Here is a 6,000-nt window from a genome sequence, read left to right as displayed (position 1 = left end):
ATTTAACTGAGACTATAGAAAAACAGTGCATTCAGTAAGCCTGAATAAATTATCTGCCTCACTGGCTCACATACATTTCAACATGAACTTCTGCAAAAATTAAACTCTCTAAGAAGTTTGTATTTGCAGAAATAATTTGAGACTACTTCTGCATTCCCTGTTCGCGTTGACTACAGGGATATGTCCTTCCAGAGTGGCCAGGTGTTAAAAGAGATACATTTCAAGATGAGAGGCAAAGATAAAAAAAAGAGGTGAAATCCAAAATGAAGTATTAACATAAATTCTAATACAATATCCTGTAATTGTGCAGTTACTGTTAAAAGCTGGCACTGTCAGCAACAGTATTTTCCTTTTCTTTGATTGTATAAAATCAAAAGGTGACACTGGGCCAAATTCTTCTCTTACTTAAGTATATGTTTTCCCTCCCACCTTCATCAGTGTCAGCAGCCTTAGCTTGCTATATTGTCACAATCCCCAGTGCTCCCCATAAGTGACCTCAAATAAAGCAGTAGTGTGGTATTAACAGAAAACAAAACAGAATTAATGGATCAATATAGTGATAGTTTCTCTTTGCATCCAGCTCCTCTGATGTTCTGGGCTGCCAGGGAGGTGCTTCACTCACCGGCTGCTCCCTGGCCCATTGCACAAGCCTGTCAGTCAGCTCTGCTCCATACAAGCATTTTTCTCTATTCTTCTAGTACAGAAAGTGGCTGTAGCTGACAGAGGATAAAGCAAAAGGAAGAAATGTAATAATTTTCAAACATCAAAAACAAACCCTTTGTCTTTATATATGTGATGTAGTTGCCTGGTTTGAAGCAGCTAGTGAATAAGCTTTCACTTGCTATTTATTTGTGACCAAAGGAAGTGGAAGAATGCTCCAGATCCTGTATTTACTTTGACATTCAGATACCGATGCATCATATGGAAGCAACAGCACTACAACCATACTTGACAAACCCTTTAGCCACACAAGACTGGTTAACAGCACTTGGACACAAAAAAGAAGGAATTTCTAGTTCACAGGGATGGGCAGATTTCTGGCTGAACTCTTATTACTGAAGCTCTAATGGGGCTGGGGACATGATGCTTCCCAACATCGCACTACACCTGATGATTTGGCTTTGGTAGCAAGGCCAAAAAAGAATGGACATGGTCACAGAACACAAGCTAGAGGTGGCCAGGTGCCTGGCAGAATTACGATTGCGCCTGGCAGAATTACAATTGCTGCAGGCATGCTAAAATCCTGAAAACATCAGGTTCTGGCACTGAGTGTTGTAAAGATGGCCTTAAGGAATGACCTTGGAAAATGGTACAACATGGGAAGAGACTCAGTCACGCCATAGTCCCTTTTCCTTTAGTCAAATGTTTCGTATTTCATATACAAAATCCCTGTTCACAAAAGGGTTGGCATTACTGGCAGGGAGGCATTTGAGACCCAGAGGTTTGTTTATTCTCATAGGTCACTCTTAAGTATTTGAAACTAGCCCTTTCTTTTTTTTTTTTTTTTTTTTTTTTCTGGAGGAGGAGGAAGATCTGGCAGCAAAACAACATTTTTAAACTTTTCTTTCCTGACATGACTGGAATGTTTGGGTGTGAGCCTTGCCGCAGTAAGTGTTACAGCCTAAATGCTGCGCAGTAAGTCCTGTGCCTTTGAGCACAAGCTGGGCACGGGGAGTACACTTCTGGTGCACATGGGAGACCTAATATATCGCTGTCTGGAAGCAGTTCAGAGTTGTCAACGATGCAGATTTCTAATCAAAACTCCACACAGCTGAAGGACACAACACACTGACCTTTACTATAGCCCTGGGAATGTTGCAGCAGCCTGAAATGACTTTCTAGAGTTGCTCCTACTGCTTGAGTCTGAGAAGACTCTGCCAGCACTGGTGGGGATACCACGCCTCTGAACAAAGCACCTTTTTTATATGTACTTTTCAGAGAGAGGGTAGGAATTGTCTCTTGATTCAACAGGGCTTTCAGATACCCTTTCCAGATTACTACAGTGGTTTCATTCAGTTATGCATGCTTCAAATTAAAAGTTAATGAAAACTAACACACTTCTCATTTCTCCCGAGGCGCGTTTGCTCTCTTATTTAGACGGCTGAGAAAAGTAAGTCAGAAGAAAATTCCTCCTCGATTGACAAAGGGTGCAGGGGACTTTGAGAACTGCCTGGCAGCACTGTATCAACACCACTGCTGTCATTTTGAATCAGTTGTGCTCATTTTCCAAGTGCACGTTACAGCCACCTGCCATGTGCCAACGGGTGTGCAAGTGCCATTAGCTCTGATGGGCACCTTTTGTCTTCCCAGGAAATGACTAAATGGTATCCTCAAAAAGCTGACAAATGGAGAGTAGTAGGAATTACAGACTCATGTTTGGCATGGAGTGTCACATTCACAGCTGTACTGACTGACTGCCAGGAGCCGGCTGCCTAGAGAACATGCTGTCTTCCAGTTGCTTGACCTGAGATAGTTCAAGACGATAAGGCAGTGTTAGAGAATCGAACAGACTTTCTCTGTGCAAGTTTCTCTTGCTTGGTTTTATAGCTCTCCTCTGGAGAAAAGTCAGCGTGTTGCCAGTTTCCAGGTGATGGCAGATTCAAGCAGTGGTTTCCAGATGAACCTAAAGCATTGCTTCTAGACTCTGAGTAAGAGACATCCCTTGATTATTAATGTACAAGAAACACACAAACCTTTGAATCTTATATATTTTACTCACTAATACAGGCAAATACAAAACAGAAAGTCTTGAATCTAGGAAAATTACTGGGATTTTTTTTTTTTTTTTTTTTTTGCTAACTAGCCACTGCTGTCCCTTATTCCAGCTCTCCTTTTATAGCTTTTCCTGTTTCATCCTAGCAATCACCTGAGTCACGATGCTGGTACCAGCTATACCGCAATAGACTCAAGCGTTATTCTTTATACAATTCCTTCATTTAAAAAGACATGTACAAAGTTCTTGTTTTTCTGAACACAGCAAAAAGCAGGCAGGCAAACAGTAAGAACCCACCTGTGCTCACACTCAAGCCTTTTCCAGGAAGCCCTTTACCCCAGTGTTCTCTTTCCTTTCAATGTCAGGTCCCTGAACTCATTTTACTGTCCCCTTTGCATTTCTACCCTTCATTTTTTATGAGTTGTTTTCCTGTCTTATGTGCACATGTGTGGCTCCACAACTCAGGGCTTAACCGCTTTCTCTACATTTACCAGTTCACTGTATTACCAGCCTGTATGGGACAAGCGGTTACTTAACTACGTGATACTGGTGCCACATTTTGGGAGGTGGATTGTGCTGTTTTGGTTTTCAGTAATCAGTCATTTAACTGCTTTCTCATGCCAAACCAATTCAACTTTTTTTTTTTTTCTCATCCCATAACTTTCTCCTACTATTTTCAACAAAAGTTTATGTGATCGCAGGCTGATTACCTTTTGCTGCATGAAAATAGAAGTACATTACAGTTGCACATGTGGGATTTTGTAAATAGTCAAAATTACGTTGGCATAGCTGCACAGGCTGATAGAAAGAACAAAAATCACTCCCGCAATGTGGCTCTGCATTCCCTCCTGCTCCCCCAGCCCCGCTGCAATGCCCTTCCCTTCTGCCAGAGACTGCTCTGCCTGCTGAGCCACCTGTGGAGCCATGCCCTGAACTGCTCTGTGAAATGATCCAAGTTTAAAAGTGCTTTTGGCGTAGTTCAGAGCACTCCTTCTTTAAAGTATGGCTGGACACACTCTTTCATGGGTGGTGACTTGAAGGGCCTGGAAGGGGACAAGCAAGAAAGCTTCCCGTAAATGAGGATACAGCTGGATGGCTTAAACCAGACCGGCAACAAGGTGATCAGAAACATATGGACTTGCCCTTGGGATCTTCAGTTATCTGTTCTTGTGCCTTTTACCTGAACGGCATCGGTATGACTGAGCCAGATTACACAAGAGCGTAGTGTCACATCACAGCCCGATTGTCTACCAGCTGGAACAAACCACTCAAGTACGCACTTTGACCATCAATCTGATGTTTTCCATTGAGAACAAATGGTAAGGAAGGTTAATTGCTGTGGGCACTGAAAACCAATAAGCATAAAGACTCTGTCTATGATGACAATATTTGTGAATGCATTTGTTTTCTGAGGATAGAAAGTAAATATTTTATTCATTGTCTTATGTGTGAATGCATGGTTATATCAGCAACACATAAAAGAAACAGGAATACTGTGTGCTACTGCAGTTTGCTAAGGACACAGGAATACTGATTTGAAGGCAACTAGTCCTTGATAACCAAAGCTGTAATTTAAAACGTAAATGCCTTTCTGAGCTCATCTATGCTAAGCTGGATAGAGCCCAGCATGTTTCAGTTTTTAAATAACTCATTCCCATGACCTTTGCAACTCACTACCTTACACAACAGGGCAAAAAAGAGCCTCGTACACATGACTCAGGCTGCCTTAGGGTTGCTGAAATTTAAGAAGGCAGCCTACATAATATGCAGTTGGACCTGATGATCTTGAATTTCTTTTCCAACCTAAAAAATTCTATGATTATATGACCATAAGCAAAAGGAAAATAAAAGACTGATTATATAAGATCCAGCTGAATTGAACAAAACTCTGCAGTTATATAAAGCTGTGGGCTGTAGAGATGCATCCAAAGTTCACAGACATTTTAAAGAAACAGCATGATGTGGCTGGTGTTTAGCCCCAGTGTTTAGTGTCAATGCTGGTAGAAGAAATGATCCTTCCTCTGAAAATACTACTCTAAAACACTTTGCAATCTGGACATGCTCCAGGACATTTGAAACACATAAGAGTAAAATGATCATGGGGAAAGAGTAAAGTCCCTGGACTGCTAACTTGCAAGCCCAAAATCAACCACAAGAAACACATGCTGTGAGCTCCTGACAATAGGCAGGGTAGCAGTCACCTTACACGTAATGAATGTCTTCCCAGTGCTCTCAGATCTTTCTGGAGGTTCCTCAGAGGCACAGCCCATCTGTGGAGAAACCTGTAACCTTGCACCACCTCCCTAGCCTGTGCCACCAGGACACCATTGATTTGTGCAACTGAATATGCAGGTTATTCAGACTTGCAAGCTAGATATAGCCCTGGGATGGAATCCAGAGCCAAGGAAGGCAACCAGGTGCCAATCCATGGCAAAACTAGACTGGGTATCCCTAAATGACCTTCTAAAAAACTCACCAGGACAAGAAAGGCACGCCTGAAGCAGGCCTGCTGGAAATGGTCACAGTCAATTCTTCTCTTTTGATTAAAAGCCTGGCACAGGCGCACAGCTTTGTTCTGTCTGACTCCAGTTCCTGAATATCGTAAACAAAGCTCCAGCTTCTCTTGCAAAACACAGTGCTGCTCCTTCTGCTGGTTCCTATCTTACCGTGTAATAGCCTAATAACTAAAGCTTAGTCCCTGTAACTGGAAAGCACTGGTATAATCTTCACCTTCAGCCCACACTGCCCGTTTTTCCAGAAGAGTACAGCCGCAGGTCAGCTGAGATGAGAGCAATCCTTTCCCCCTGCCATGAAGACCGGTCCTTGACTCACACAGGAATCCACTCCTTGACTCAAGAGACAGCAACTGGGACTCTAACTTTCTGCTTAGGGCACCTGCCTGAAAGAACAGAATAATCTAGTGGATCTAGCCCTAAGACTTCAGATTTTTTTAAAATGTTTATATTAGTTATATATTAGTTTCACAGCATTCTCAGCTATTTGTCTGTGGCTAGACCCAAGCTAACTCCTTTCCAAGCCTCCAGGAAAGTATTTTCCTTGTTTTGTGAAGCACACTGTCTGGGGACAGGCAGACAAACCAGAGTGAAGGTAAGAGGGTAGAACAAATACATTTTTGGTTTGTTGTTTAAAACTATAAACTAAACATGCAGTATAAAGCAAACAGTAAATGTTTATGTAGGTGGGTTCACTTGGGATAATAACTCTATTTATTAACCAAGGAAAACAGCAACCTAACTCATCTTTCTTCTAGAGAAAAATATAACAAA

The sequence above is a fragment of the Falco cherrug genome, chromosome 3, assembly GCF_023634085.1.
Source record: "Falco cherrug isolate bFalChe1 chromosome 3, bFalChe1.pri, whole genome shotgun sequence".
Taxonomy (NCBI): domain Eukaryota; kingdom Metazoa; phylum Chordata; class Aves; order Falconiformes; family Falconidae; genus Falco; species Falco cherrug.
This window is presented reverse-complemented; position numbering follows the sequence as displayed.